Here is a 16,516-nt window from a genome sequence, read left to right as displayed (position 1 = left end):
TTATATTTCCTAATTAAACTAAGGCCTAGTCCTGGATTAAGCTAATCCTGGTATGGGAAACCGCCCCTAAATTTACAATACTGTATTTAAATGTATAGTTAACTTTATGGCTCCTACACCAAACGCGAAGAGATAAAAGCATGTATAATCATCTCTAAATCTACATTGGTCAACATTTTTCTCATTTTAGAAACATTCCGTAAGTGATAAAAACAGCTTTTAACCGTCTGTCCTGAATTTTGATCTAAAGACATGGATTGATCAAATACAACACCGAGGTTCCTGAGGCTTGACTGAACAGAAGAGCCTAAAGAACCAAGATGTTGCCTGATCTGTGAAATTTTCTTATCTGGGGCAATTATCAAAGTTTCTGTCTTTTTTGGATTTAGTTGAAGGTAGTTACTGCCCACCCACTCTTTAATACAAGACAGACACTCCAACAGACTAGACAGCAAGTGAAACTTACAGACACCCTAAAACAGACATGTCAAACTCAAGGCCCGCGGGCCACTTCCGGCCCGCGCTAAAATTATATGTGGCCCGCGAGTTAATTTCATATGTGCATTGCTAATGGCCCGCCAGCACATAGCGCTAAAACTACAAATCCCATAATGCAGTGCAACCGCTACCATGGTTCATGACCTCTAATCACCAAGCAACAGATCGCAAACGCCAACCTCTCCTCCTTGCGTCTACTCGTCAGCGGTAAGCAAATAAATGCATGGTTCTGTGCCAAAGAAATGGCCAAATGAAAAGTGGACTTTGAAAACAGGGGCTTTCAAAACCGGTGGGAGACAGAGTATATGTTTGTTGAGATTGAAGGTAAACCTGTGTGCCTCGTTTGCGGAGGTAATGTGGCAGTAATCAAAGAATATAACTTAAGACGGCACTATGAGACAAAACATCAGGGGCCGTATTCACAAAGAATTTTAAGGCTAAAAGTAGCTCCTAACTGGCGAATTTAGGAGCAACTCCTAAAAATACTGGGCGTGTCACTCCTAAATTTAGGACTCCTAATTTTTTTCACTAAGAGTAATTCACAAAGCATTTTAGCCCTAAAAGTAGCACCTAAGTCTGGGACAGCTTAAAAGAAGTCGAGAGGACTTCTAACTCACTAAGACCTATTCACAAAGGATCGTAAAATGTCTTAGGTGCTGATCCTCCTTAACATGAACAGTTTCACCAACTCAAAAGCATTGCACATACTTAAAAGCACACTTTAATGTAAGCATATTGTTTATAACATTTGTTTCATAATTCATTACATTCATGGCAAGCAGGAAGTTTTTTAGAATTACATGAAACAATAATGAAATTAAATATTTAATATTATAGGCATACCTGTTGCCATGCTAGTCTGTTTAAAGGCTGCAATCTCAACCCTCTACTGCGATTGTAATGCATATACCACTGCCTCTCGCAGTCGTCCGGGGTCCGCGACACAAGCGGGAATGCTGCATTGATCTGCAACAAATCCTCTCCCATCAGTAATGCGCGGGTTGATCCGAAATGAGCGGATGCCTGAGGTCACCCGCAGATTATTTGCGGTCCGACTTGCGGGCGGGTTAGTTGAAAACGTTGGTCGGGTGCCGGTTGTTTTACCCGCGCATCATTGTCTCGCATGTCTCACGCTTAGTTTTGCTTGATATATCAGTGCCGAATTTCCCTTTTATTACGTTTCTTTTTTCCAGCACCAACTGGAACAGCAGCAGTAACTGATCCTGCATCCAGTTGGGCTTTCTTTTCCGTTTTGGCGAGTTCATCCACCGTCATTTATTTATTACATTAGGATTCTTCAATATGGGCAACATTTACTTGCTTTAAGTAGTCTATTTAGGCTAATAGGATGTCAATTAATCAAGCAAGTGTTAATGTAATGTCGTTTTTTATTATTAGGCAATTGGCGGTTTTCATTTGGGTATTAGGCTACCTTGATTTAATTTAATTTCATTCACGACTTTTCTTTAATATATGCATTTTGATGGCATTACTATTATTATTTTGTGTAGGACACAGACATATTTCGATGTTGTAATTCCATGATTTGGTGCGTCTGTGTTATGTCACGCATGACAGCTGTCATCTAACAACCAATCACCGTGGTCATTGCGAGGCAGCTCGTGCATGAGAATTGACGTCATCCGTAGCAACGAAGACTCAGGCTGCGTCCGAAACCGCATACTGTATAGTAGGTACTGAATTAGATGAAGTACCTACTTACTTGGCGTTAAAACAGTAGGTACTGTATAGTATGAATCCGGGTAGTATGAATAAGATTCGGACGTACTACATCCGCCATGTTGCTACATCACGTGACATACGTCGTCATCACGTCATGTCATTTCAGCGCGAAAACAGCTGCCTGCCTCTTCTTCTTCGTTGGATAACTCCTCGTCCGGGGCATCATGGGATAGTGAAGCGTCCATCGTATGCACACTGCAAAATCTGACCGGAAGTTGTAGGTCATCCGGGTACTTTTCGCATACTGTTTTTCGAATACTATGTATTCGGACATACTACTCGCCTCGCCTACTGCTTTTTGCGTACTATATAGTATGTAGTAGGCGGTTTCGGACGCAGCATCACTCTTAGTTTAGGAGTTATCATTTTTCCTTACTAAAAGTAGGTCTGAAAGGCGTTGTGAATAACTTTTAAGAGAAAACTCCTAGCTAAAATCTTTTAGTGCGATTTAGGAGTACTCTTAGTGGTAAGATAAAATGCTTTGTGAATACGGCCCCAGGACAAGTACAAAAACATGGACACAAAGCAGAAGCTACAGAAAGTAGAAGAGCTTAAAAAGAGTCTGGTGTCACAGCAGACTATGTTTAGAAAAGCAAAATCACAAAGTGAAGCTGTTGTGAAAGCGAGTTTTATAGTGGCTGAAGAGATCGCTAAATCATCCAGACAAAAAGCAAGCATTTTTAAATGTAAGCCTAAGCAGAAATACCGTTGCTGATCGGATGTGTGAACTTGCCACTGATTTACAAGAACAGTTGATTGAACGAGGAAAAGACTTCATTGCATATTCCCTTGCTGTGGACGAAAGTACGGACGCGACAGACACTGCACAGCTGGCAATCTTTATCCGTGGAGTGGACTCCAGTTTATGCGTTACAGAGGAACTTTTGGGTATTAAGTCAATGCATGGCACAACCACAGGGAAAGACATATTTGAGGAAGTTTCTAAGTGTGTAAATGACATGAAACTGCCCTGGGACAAACTTACGGGACTGACGACTGATGGGGCACCCGCAATGTGTGGGAAAAGTGTGGATTAGTGGGAAGGATGCGGGAGAAGATGAAGAGAGAGAACTGCACAGGTGAGCTGACAGTTTATCACTGCATTATACACCAAGAAGCACTGTGTGGTAAAGCCCTTAAAATGGAGAATGTAATGAGTGTTGTGACACAGACTGTTAACTTTTTAAGAGCCAAATGTTTAAATCACCGGCAGTTTCAGTCTTTTCTGCAAGAAATTAATTCTGAACTTGGTGATGTGCCCTATCACACAGAGGTGCGATGGCTAAGTCGAGAAAAAGTGCTTAACAGATTTTTTGAGTTACGTGAGGAAATCTGTCAGTTCATGAAAAGTAAAGGAAAAGACTCCACCTTTATCCAGGATGTAAAGTGGTTGCATGAGTTGGCATTTCTGTGCGACTTGACTAAGCATCTTACTGCACTAAACCTCCAGCTGCAGGGGCGGGACCGTGTGGTCACAGACATGTATGATGCAGTGAAATCTTTTCAAACCAAGCTGCGCCTGTGGGAGATTCAGATGCAGCAAGGAAACTTGTGTCACTTTCCATGTTGCCAAACAGTCACAAACCAACACTCCACTGCTGTGTTCCCCACAGCACATTTTGTTGATAAACTGAGCACACTTCGCATTGAGTTCACACGACGCTTTGGCGACTTTGAATTGCAGAAATGTAATTTACAACTGTTTAGTAATCCATTTGCAGTTGAAGTGGAAAAAGCACCTGTAAACATTCAGATGCAGCTGGTAGAACTCCAGTGTAATAGCAAGCTCAAGGCAAAGTATGATTCTGTGGGGCCCACACAGTTTCCCCAATTCATCCCTGAAACAATGCCTCAACTTCGCCTACATGCCGCTCGAATGCTCTGCATGTTTGGTAGTACATACCTTTGTGAGCAACTTTTTTCTCTGATGAAGATGAACAAAACAGCACACAGAAGTCGTCTCAGTGATGAACACCTCCACTCCACCTTGAGAGTTTCCACAGCTCAGAAACTAACACCAAACATGACTAAACTTGTGGCAAAAAAAGATGCCAAACATCCCACAAGGACAAAATGGCATAAGAGAGAAAACCAAATATATGGTTTTGGTGTTTGTTGTTTTTTGCACTATTTTCTAAAATACAGTTTGTGTTTTGCAAGACTTCACTAGCTTGTTTATAGATGAAATGTTGTCAACTTGCTAAAATGTATTATTTTAGAGAAAAAAACAAACGATTTTACTCTTTTTATTTATTATTATTTTTTATTGAGACTTTATTAAAACTACAGTATCCTGGCTGTTTACTTTAAATTCAGATATTTGATGTTTTTGCACTTTTTCTGAAATGACAAGAGTTTATTTTTTGTAAAAATTTTACCATCATTTTTATACCTAAGAGATGTTCTTAACTTGTTGGAATGTATTGTTAAAAAATGATAAAATATGCATTGTAATATTTCATTGAGGTAAATTACAGTATTTTGGCTGTTTACTTTTAATATATTTGATGTTTTGCACTTTTTCCTAAAATGACAATAGTTTATTTTTTGTAAAATGTTACCATCTTTTCATACCTAAGAGATGTTCTTAACTTGTTGGAATGTATTGTTAAAAAATGATAAAATATGCATTGTAATATTTCATTGAGGTAAATTACAGTATTTTGGCTGTTTACTTTTAATATATTTGATGTTTTGCACTTTTTCCTAAAATGACAATAGTTTATTTTTTGTAAAATGTTACCATCATTTTCATACCTAAGAGATGTTCTTAACTTGTTGGAATGTATTGTTAAAAAATGATAAAATATGCATTGTAATATTTCATTGAGGTTAATTACAGTATTCTGGCTGTTAACTTTAAATTAACATGTTTGTTGCTTTTTGCACTTTTCTGACATCATAATACAGTTTTTGCAAAATTACCAGCTTCTTCATAGCTGAATTGTTCTCAACTTGCCTAAATGTATTGTTTCAGAGAAACTAAATGATATTAGTATTTTTTATTATTATTTTAATAGTAATATTGTATTGAGAAAATGTACAGTGTTCTGGCTGTTTAAATTCATATCTTTGATTAAAAAATAGTCAGTTTTATAAATGTTCATCCTGTTTGGCCCGCTACTTATGCTGTGTTTTATGTTTCGGCCCCTTCTGTAAATGAGTTTGACACCCCTGCCCTAAAAGAACAGTATAACTGAATATCATCAGCATATAAGTGATAAGACACATGCTTAAAACACTGAATTTTCTGAGCAAGAAGTGTCATATACAGTAAAAACAGCAAAGGACCTAAAACTGATCCCTGTGGTACTCCACATGATAAGGGCACAGTGTCAGACATGATCTGGTTTATCACAACAGAAAAAGTTCTATCAGTAAGATAAGAAGAAAACCACTGAAGTACAGACCCAGATAAACCAATAACATTTTTCAAACACTTTAGCAAAATTTTATGGTCAACTGTATCAAACGCTGAAGTTAGATCCAATAAAACCAACACTGTGTATTGGCCCGCGTCTGCTGCTGTAGTAGAACACATCCTCAAATGAATGGTAGAACACATCGCCGTAGACACGATTCTGCCTCGTTTTGCATTTCACGCAAATTTGCGTCTGACGCCCGAGTTGCAAAATTAGAACTTTGGTGGATTTTGCGCCGCATCAACCAATAAAGAGCATGCTTGCTTTTGTGGCGGCAGCCCCGCCCGGACTCACACATTCAACATGGGGGAACACTTGATATTGTCCGTGAGCAGTCACCTGGAGCTATACGACACAAGTTCTTATTTCTATAGAGACAGAAATATTCCCGCCATTTTTTAAAAATATTTTTCCTCTATAGTAAGGTGACCAAATACAAACCGGTTACTCTCTCGATGAATGCATGATCAACATCAGCCATCTTGCAAACAGACAACCACATAGCACTTGCCCCTCCCACAAGAAGTGGATTTCGCCTCTGACCTGCGTCAAATGATTGCTTTTTCCGCTCGTCTATTTCGCTCTAGACGCGCAAATGCATTCAAAATGTTCAAGGGGCAAACTAGATGCCGTAGACGCGATTTGACGTGCCCACTCGCAAAGCAGACAGCCACTGGTGTGTTGGAGCTGGGTTGGAAATAAAGTCTGCAGGACGGTAGCTCACCAGGAGCATTGTGTGTGTGTATGTGTGTGTGTGTGTGTGTGTGTGTGTGTGTGTGTGTGTGTGTGTGTGTGTGTGTGTGTGTGTGTGTGTGTGTGTACCTGGTAATTATCACGTTGTGGGGACCAATTGTCCCCACAAAGATAGGAATACCAGTGTTTTTGTGACCTTGTGGGGACATTTTGATGTCCCCATGAGGAAACAAGCTTATAAATCAAACAAGATGATGTTTATTGAAAATCTAAGGTACAAGAAAGGTTTTTGTGATGGTTGGGGTTAGGAAATGGGGCAGGTAAGGGGAATAGAATATACAGTTTGTATGGTATAAAATGCATTACGTCTATGGAATGTCCCCACAAAACATGGAAACCAGAGTGTGTGTGTGTGTGTGTGTGTGTGTGTTTAAATTCTATTTAATAATTTTGTTATAAATTACCAAGTAAACCTTATCATGGTTTTACTACAGAGAACGTTACATTCCTGTTACATTCCTACAAGGCTCATTATGTGGCTCATTATGCAAGTCTTTTGTTTCCTCAGCTTTTAGGAGCTATTATTCAGGAACTTTCACCCCTCTTCACATAGCCTTTCCCAGGCAAAAGTGTCTTAGAAATTGTATATCAATATATTGTTTTATGTGGTTGAGTCGGCAGAAGGATTTTACATCATTTTGAAGAAAAAAACTTTAGACTACATGATACTGTTTTAAAAAGTCTTGGGAAAACATGTTTAGAATGAATTTTGTGGAATTATATCAGTGACTTAAAAATTTTGCTTTTTCAAAAACCACGCATAAATGCATTTTTCTTTCAAAAATAAAAACATGTACATACATGTTGCTCATATAATATTGTAGCCCAGTTTGTGCTGAACACAGTGTTATGAGACTTTTGTCATTATTATGTTTTTTATGTACCCCTTAGACCCAAGAGGGTTAACTCAGTGCTTGGGTAGGTGCACAGTGCTGTTTGAATTTACTTCAGGTTTGGAGAGGCTGCGGTTTTTACACAGATAGATTTATCTGGATAAACAAGCTTAGTATTTTTATATTTTTATCCATAAAACCATTACTGTTTACTAGAAAAAGCAAATGTGTGTGACAATAGTCCAGTTTCCATGACATAAAACATTGTTACATGGTTTGCTATGGTCATTAGCGGTTACCTTGTTTAATAAGTTGCGCCCACAGGATCTTAAATATGTTGGTTACTCTTTTTTGGATGTTTAAAATGGCTCCTTTAATCAAAATTCAACATTTTTCTCAAAAATATATGACTTATGTGAGGTTTTTACTCCATAGCAGTGGTGTTACACGATAAGCAGGTATACGCTATCTACCTACTAAGAAAGTTTAAAATGGCAAATTTATGATAAAAAATAGCATATAATAAAACATCATCGTTAATGTTTAAACAACTTAGTGAACAACGGCCGTTCACAAAAAGGAGGTGACAGAAGAGGATCAGATAACAATTAACTAATCTGAAGCACAGTGTTGGTCAAGTTAATAGAAATTAGTTACTGATTACTGATTACTTCTTCAAGAAAGTAATCCAGTTACTTTACTGATTACTTATTTTAAAAAGTAACTAGTTACTTTACTTGTTACTTTCTATGTTACTTTTCAAAAACAACCTAAATATGCTATAAAGCAACAGATCTTTCAGCCTAATTCTATTCTTTCTGCATATTCCATCATCTAACATTGAATCAAAATAAACATTCTCTTTTTAAACCTTTTGACGTGACTAATTCGTGGGCGTGATGACGTCAGTTTTTTTTAACGCTGCTAATAATATCTAGATAGCCTACTGTCTACAAACATTAATAACATTAACATTACTATACAACGTTTAAAAGGTGTATGGGTTTAGCATCAGTGTATGGTCTCTGTTTTGAGATGCAGATGCTCTAGCATCATAAATGTAGTATTTTGTGACAGAAGTCCAGATGACAACATGCAAAATATAAACGGGACTTTTTACATTTGTGTTGATATAATGATCGTGGGTCGAAACAATCGTTTCAGATGTGTGAATAACCCAAGAAATCCGTCTAATAGAATACATCCAATTACCATTTTTTTTCCTCAAATGCGTATAATCCATGAAATATAGATATATAGTCTGTTGTTTACATCAGATTTCGCAGAAACGTCTTGCAATAGAATATAATATACAATCTGAGGACTTTTTATGTCGTAACACTGTATATGAGATGGAGCCGCAGCAGGCATGTCAGCTGGGGGTTCAGCCTGCTTACTGGGAAGTAACAGTAGTCTAATTACTGTTTTTGCAATTGTAATCCCTTACTTTACTCGTTATTTGAAAAAAGTAATCGGATTAAAGTAATGCATTACTTCTAACGCGTTAATGCCCATCACTGCTGATGCAACATTTTAATTCAGATAAATAATCAGATCTATTTGAAGGTTTAAAAGACAGGGGAATGTAAATTAAACTGCTCAATAAATTACTTATAATTGTGGTTAGTCAAATTTAGGTAACCTAGCCTCAATAACTCAGGAAGGGCTTTCATTTTTCCTGATCGCAATTCCAAAAGGAGGATGGGGAGGGAGATACTCCCCCTACCCCGAAAAAGCGTTTGATTCAGCCATCAATTGAACAACAGTTTGGGGGCCAAGATGCCATACCCTGCTGGTAGTTTATCAAATTATTTATTGTAAGATTATTTGGTGTAGGGAAACTAAGCAAGTATAAAGTATAATTATCCCCATCAACTAGTGCTGTATTTATTTGAGTCTTAGTTGGTTAGTATAGGTTCTTTTTTGCACATAAGATTTAAAATGTCTTTCTTTTCTCTGACTTACTGTTTTCTTTATATGATTGTTCTTTCATTGTAGCTCATAGTCTTCCCAAACAAAAACTGGATCAAAAGCTAAATGAGTTCATAATCAAGGACATGCAGCCATCTGTTGTGGATGATAAAGGTTTTTGAGCATTCGTGAATATACTTGATCCAAAGTACAGGATTCCATTCAAACAATTTTGGAAAGATATTCAGAAGAAAAACAAGCTCTGAAGGACCAGCTCACTGTACGTCTGGGTAACTTTTTTCCCATTTGTCATTATTTCCACTTTATTTCAATATGCTGTTTTGTTTATTGCTTTCCAAAATGCAAATGTTAAATAGCTATATTCATAATTACATTAATCATTTAGTAATCACCATATACTGATGAATGTAAATGACAGAATTCTTATTTATTAACACTGGGGTCGACTGCGGCGCAGGCGCCGCAAACTCTTTATTTTTCAATCACTCCGCAAAGAGACTTAGATAACTCTGCTGATTTTGGACTTACAGATATGACTTATACATCATTTAAAAGGTTAAAGTGTCTAGTTTTTTCTGTCCACTCACAATGAAAACAGAATGTTGTGCTTTTCGCAAATTACTGGAGGTTGAAAGGTCAAATATATTTTTTAACTGGTAAAAAATGTTTTTCTGTAATCCCAGTGCTTGTGATTATTAAAACTTTTATGTGGCCTACTTTATAGTACAATTGCTGGCAGAGTTAATTTAAGTCATTTTGAAGAAAAAAAATTTAAATTACATTTGAAAACGTTCGTTCTGTAGAAATTCAGATTTTACAGTCGGGAAACTGTGTGCATAATGAATAATCTGAGCTGAGTATATCTTATTCTTTTGTTAAATTGGAAGGAAGGCACCAAGCTGATGCTATAGCTACACACCTCCGCAGGATCCTTCTGGAGTGGGGTCTTTTTTGTGTAAGTATAGACAATGGAGAAAATGTGGGTGCAGCAGTAAAAAAATGAGCATGAGACATCTGCTGTGCTTTGCGCACATTTCCAATTTTATTGGAAAAGACAGTCTTGCTGCAGTCACTGAATTTGATGACTTGAGATCCAAAGTGAGGAGAGTGGTAGGATTTTTTTTATCCAGTTGCACAGCAAAGGAGAAGCTAACTTGCAGAAAGACTTGATAATGCCCCAACTGCGCCTTATACAGGAAGTTGAAACTAGGTGGAATTCCACCTATTTAATGCTAGAGAGGTTTTTAACCTCTGGGAACCCCTCTCTTCAGCAATGAGCAACATGGACCTATCCATGTTTTTTCCCACAGCACTGAACTGCAATGGCTGATGCAATTGAGGTGACCATACTTTGTATCATATTGTATAGATGGGCTTTGTTTCTGGGGCTTGTTTACAATAAAATCTTTATTGAACCTTATTTTAAACAAAGTTTGTTTTATCAAATGTGTTTGTATAGGTCCAGAGACCATTTATGGAGGTGACAGAGGATATGTCTGCTGAAACCTACGTCACATCCGTCACAAGTTAATTGTCTTGGTGCACAACTAGCAGAAGCTGACTAGAAGTATGGCAAACACTTATGCTCCATACCAGCAAGACCAGCATATGTTGTGTTTTGGTGCTGGTATGCTGGTGACCACCAGTTAAACCAGCAAAAACCAGCATGGACCAGCATAATTCCCATGCTGGTCCTTCCTTTTTTTTCAGCAGGGTCCGAAAACCTATTTTTCATATCTATAACACGACACAGGTGCACAATAGCTTAGCTTATCTTAGCACACCATCAAAATACAACAAATAGTGTAATTAATTGTTTTAGCTACAAACACACTTTATAACATGTTTAAACCCTTATTTAATAAAACATGTTTTAACTGTAAATGTAAAAACATGGTGTAGAAGTTGCTTAACTAAACATGATTTGAATGTTGACACCATTACTTCATAAAGCATGTTTTCACTGTAAACTAAAATCATGTTTTAATCATTATTTAACAATGTAAAAAAAAGTTTGACTGTAAATTGCAAATATGTAAAACACAGAAAACAAAAGCCCACGTGGGGGCAAAACAACATCAAACAAGATATTACAAAAACACTGACAAAACACTAATTTGACAAGATTTAAATATTACACTAACCTAAAATAATACACGAAATCTAAATAATACTGCACACAATGACCCAGCACAGGACAAGAGGAGATTAAATAGGGAAAAACTAAACAAGATAACAAGGGCAACACAGGTGAGGGGAATTAACTGATAATGAATAATTAACAGGGAGAACAAGTGGGCGGGGACAAGAGACGAGACATTAGAGGCACATGACCCAATATACAAGGCCATAAGCCTTCACATAGAACATGAGGCTGTCAGAACCCTGCCATCATGATAAAACATAAATATAAAACAAGACTCTATGGCAGGATCCTGACATAAACAGTGCTACAGTACCATCATCTGAACATTGCTTATATGCTGAAAATATATAATTGACCATTCAAATTAATTTCATAATTGCATCTTCCACAAACTACACCTTGAACAGAACAATGGTAATCCAATTCAATCTCCATGTTGATGCCTTTAAAAAATAAGATAGAAAATGGTTATATATCATACATCACATATTTATATTTATTATCATGTCTGATCATTTTACTCTTTTTAGATGTTCTTTTGTTTTTTAGAGAATTAGTGAACATAAAGGTTCTATCAGACATGCCGATCCTAATTACCCTGTGGCCTGTCATTTCACTGAGTATGCTCATGCAGTTTCTTCTTTACGTTTCCAGGGAATTAAACAGATTAAATTACCTAGAGGCAAGGCTTTAAACCGGTTCACGGAACAAAAACGAAAACCAGAAACTTTTGATGTTTTACAAGAAACAGAAACGAAACCAGAAACTTTCCAAAAATATATGTTCCGGAACAGAAACGTTTATTTAAAATAATGGTAACCGGTTAATGCCGTTATTTTTTCCGTCCTTTGAAAAGATTTCTGTGCAATAGACTCAATGAAGTACACATCCGGTCGTCGTTGACTCATCAGAGAACTGAGAAGCTTGCCACCAGCAGGTAGCCTACTCAAGCCAAAGTCTCTAATGCTCAATCATAAGATATTAAATAAATATTGTAGGCTACCAAGTATCTCAAGATGTTTGTTTTTTAATACTAATGAGTAGTGTAACGGATCGCAGTTGATCAGTGATCCATATAGATCACGATCCATGGTTCGGCTTGCATGCGATTCGTGAATTAATACGCAAATTTAAATGGGGTGAAAATGTATCAATTTCACGTGTTTCAAAGGCTTGCAAATGTTAACACTTAAGTGATTTTAAACAATTTAACCACTAAAATACGCTAAGGTGAGCAATTTTCTGTACGCACATGCAGTTGAATGTGTCCGGTTCAACTCTGCCCTTCAAAGATCAGAACTCTTGATGTATAAACTTGAGAGAGAGTTGCGCTACTGTGACTCATACTGTAGTCCATTAAAATACATTTGGTGAATAAAGCACTGAAAAACAACGTAATTTTCCCTTTATGTGGAGCGACTGTTTATGCTCCATCTTCTTCCCGAAGCACCGTTTAGAATTCGTCCTCGTCCTCCGTATGTGTTTGCGCGTGTTTAAGTGCACTCAACAAATGTAGGCATGTCAGAATTACAGTTATGCCGCTTACATAATGTAGCCTTTTTTAATGTTTGATGAAAATTATGTAGACTAATAATTTAAGTTTAATGTCCATAACGATAACCCTACATATGTCCCACAGCTGACATGGAACGTTATTAACCGGTTCGGGAACTTAATTTTTTTGTTATAACCGGTTCAGGAACATCAATTTTAGGGTTGCACCGAAAACCGGAAACGTTAAAATACTGTTTCTGTTCGGAAAACAAACCAATTGGGAAAAATTCTTGTTCAAAGCCCTGCCTAGAGGTGGCAACATCGATAAAGTGTTATGTCGAAGGGAATTGTACTGGATTCATACGCTGGACACCTACATCCCAAAGGTTTAAATGTGTATTTTGATATGAGCGTTATGTTATAGTTGAAGTTGTATATAAAATCTTTCTTGAATACTGCAATTTATGAAGGTTGTTACTGATGTTTGTGCAGTTTTCTTGTACTTCTTGAGTATGTATGTATTTATATATTTTTCTGTATATATGTTTCTTTCTTGTTTTTTGTGAATTGATGTCTTTTTCACTCTGGGGAGAAAATGTGTAAATCACGTAGATATCAAGTCTGTGTTGATTATAGAAGTAAAAACTATAACTCCCAATATTAATAATTCTAAATATTGGACTACAACTCCCCCACATGATTTTCACAGGTGTGGTAATCATTGTTGATTGTCTTGATGTATCTGAACATAGTTAAGTGATGTGCCGCATTTGTTGTTTGTATACCCTGAAGATGGTTTTTTGACCGAAAGCTTGAAAAGGTTATTAAAACCTGAGGGCTATTTCATAAAACTCGATTACAAAATAAGCCAGGCTTATTTTGTTAAGTCTGGCTTATTGCCGGTGTATTTCGTTTCATAAAACAAGCTTGAACTAGTTCCACCCCGGTTACTATGGAAACTTATGCTTGCAAACTAGCCTGGTTCGGAGCAGGCTAACTCTCAGGCTAAGCCTTAGTTGTGGCTAAAGCGGAGCAATTTTTTAAATGACCAGCTGGAAATACAAAGAAAGCATCATTAACATCACCCAAAAATCTTGTTTAAAAGCATTGTTAACCCAGGTAAAAAGTAGTATACTTTAGTGTATTAGAAATATGATTGAAGTACATGAAGTATAAAACAAGTATGCTTCTACTTGTTGTACTTAAAGTCGCCATGAAACGGAAGTAGCGATTGCCTTATTTTCCCCGTGGTGACGTATATCCGAATGAAACGGCTTTTGAGATGAAATAAGGCAGGGCTGGATTTGAATTTGTCCATCGAGATCTGATTGGATCGTTTGAAGTTGGGTCGTGTTGCTAATTGCTAATCACTGCGATCTTCTCCCGGACCCCGCCCACCTGCCATACTTTTTACCGGAAGTGAAGAGAGATCGTTTTGAGGAGGGGAGGAGATTTGCATTTTTGATTAAAGATTATGAGCACACACGAATTTTAAAAAAATAATGAAGCTCACAGATAAGTCATTTGTTAATAATACCACAATATTAAAAATACATATATAGTTTTTCATTTCAATTTCATTGCGACTTTAATTTAAAGAGTATTTAATATGTACTTTTTAAAAGTATACTTCCAAAAAGATGTAATTAAGTTCAACTTAACAGTCCAAAAAATAAGTATACTAATTGACCAGTAATTCAATTATCTTTTAAATGTACTTTTTGAAAGTATACTTCCAAAAAGATGTAATTAAGTTCAACTTAAGAGTCCAAAAAATAAGTGTACTAATTTACCAGTAATTCAATTATCTTTTAAATGTACTTTTTGAAAGTATACTTCCAAAAAATATGTAATTAAGTTCAACTTAACAGTCCAAAAAATAAGTATACTAATTTACCAGTAATTCAATTATCTTTTAAATGTACTTTTTGAAAGTATACTTCCAAAAAGATGTAATTAAGTTCAACTTAAGAGTCCAAAAAATAAGTATACTAATTTAACAGTTATTCAATTATTTTTTAAATGTACTTTTTGAAAGTGTACTTTGTTGTAAAAGTATTTTAAATTGTATAGAAGTTTATTTTTTTTAAGTGTATTAAATTTGACATACTTAGAGTGACAATTCAATATCCTTATGGGAAGTATATTTTTTGGAAATTAATTGTTAATTTACTTTTTTAAAGTGCACTATGATCTCACTTCATTAGAAGTGTGACTTCTGTACACTTTATACAGAAAACTCTTAAATAAGTGTATTTTAAGTTGCATATCAGAGTACTTTCATAAAATACGTTAGAATAATAAAATACACTGCATGAAAAGAGCTGTATCTGGACAAATACGGATGGGAAATCCCTGCTAAACTTTAGGTTTGCCAGATAAATGAGGCAGAGTGCTTGGAAACGTAATACTCAGAAGTAAACTCGTAAAAACATCCAGAAACCTTGTGTATATGGATGTATATAGGAACTGGTGGAAGTTTCCAGGAATCCTCACAGCTGGATGTGAGGAGTGCTGGTTGTGAGGTGTGAGGTGCTGTCTCTGTTTTCAAAGCTGGGTGGGGGGTTTGAGGCAGCACATAACATAAAAACTGGATCAAAACATTATATATCTACAAGTGCGTTTACTTAATACATGTATTATTATGCTAATGTAATTTAATTCATAAAGGTTTTTTTATTTAAGAGAATCTGAGCATCACTCAAAATAACTGTCAACATGTTTGTCAACTAAACATGTTTTGTAAACGTTATACATTTTATAAAAATATTTTATATTTTTATTATTGATAAAGTATAAAGAACAAATCAGTGTGAAAACGCAGATTATAAAAAGTACATAAAGTGCCAGCAGAGGATCCAAAATAATGAAAAAAATAAAAAACATTTGAAACATCCAATGCATCTTGGAATTCGTAGTCATTTAACATATACAGCATGTTACAACGCCAGGGCAAAAGACTCCAATTCCCAGAATGCACCTGCACCCACCCATTCATTCCCACCAATCAGGATCAACTGCATTATTTTAAACCGCTACTGACTCGGTCTTCGTTTTCATGCTAAACAGTACGGCTGAGGTAAGTTTGACTTTCATTCCTCTACATCACGCAGATCTGTTCCATATTTGTTCTTCACTGTGATTATTTCTGTCTTTGTGTGAGAAGTGTTTTAATTTAAAGCACACACAGGAAACAGTATACACTGTACACAGTAACATGCGGTTTTTCCGTGAGCAAAGTTACATGCAAAATGCCTGATAAACGATTCAATTCGATGTTTAAAACTTTAAATAAAAATAAAACTGCAAGATTACTTGTGTTGGAGATGTTCAGCTAACTCTAGCAAATGGCTCTTTCTGCTTCTGTTGTTTAAAAGCTCATTGCTGTAGTTCTGATAGATGCTGGTTATTTTGCAAGCCTGTTTTAATAGCTTTATTCTGTTTAGTAACTAAGCCAGCTTCACTTTAAGTTTAAGATAAACTAACGTTAGATGCTGTTGTAAAGAAGCTTGGAGTCAAAATATATTTTAAAGTTGTATGATTGCCTTCTTTTTTAATATGATGTCTATCCATGTTTGTGTTTGCAGAGGTCATGTACCATGTGGTCGACCTTGCTGACGCTGAAGAGGTTTCTGTGTAAAAATTATGTAAGTTAAGTTTAATCATTTAATTTAATCTTGTTTTAATTCATGCCC

The 16,516-nt window shown here is 36.3% G+C and overlaps 1 pseudogene; it reads left to right on the top strand.

The window, feature by feature from the left end:
• Window positions 1-740: 740 nt before the first annotated feature.
• The window catches only part of LOC135780044 (general transcription factor II-I repeat domain-containing protein 2A-like), a 39,017-nt pseudogene continuing 23,241 nt past the window's right edge, over window positions 741-16,516 (top strand).

This window comes from Paramisgurnus dabryanus, chromosome 19 (assembly GCF_030506205.2).
Source record: "Paramisgurnus dabryanus chromosome 19, PD_genome_1.1, whole genome shotgun sequence".
NCBI classification, from domain to species: Eukaryota; Metazoa; Chordata; class Actinopteri; order Cypriniformes; family Cobitidae; genus Paramisgurnus; species Paramisgurnus dabryanus.
This window is presented reverse-complemented; position numbering and strand designations above follow the sequence as displayed.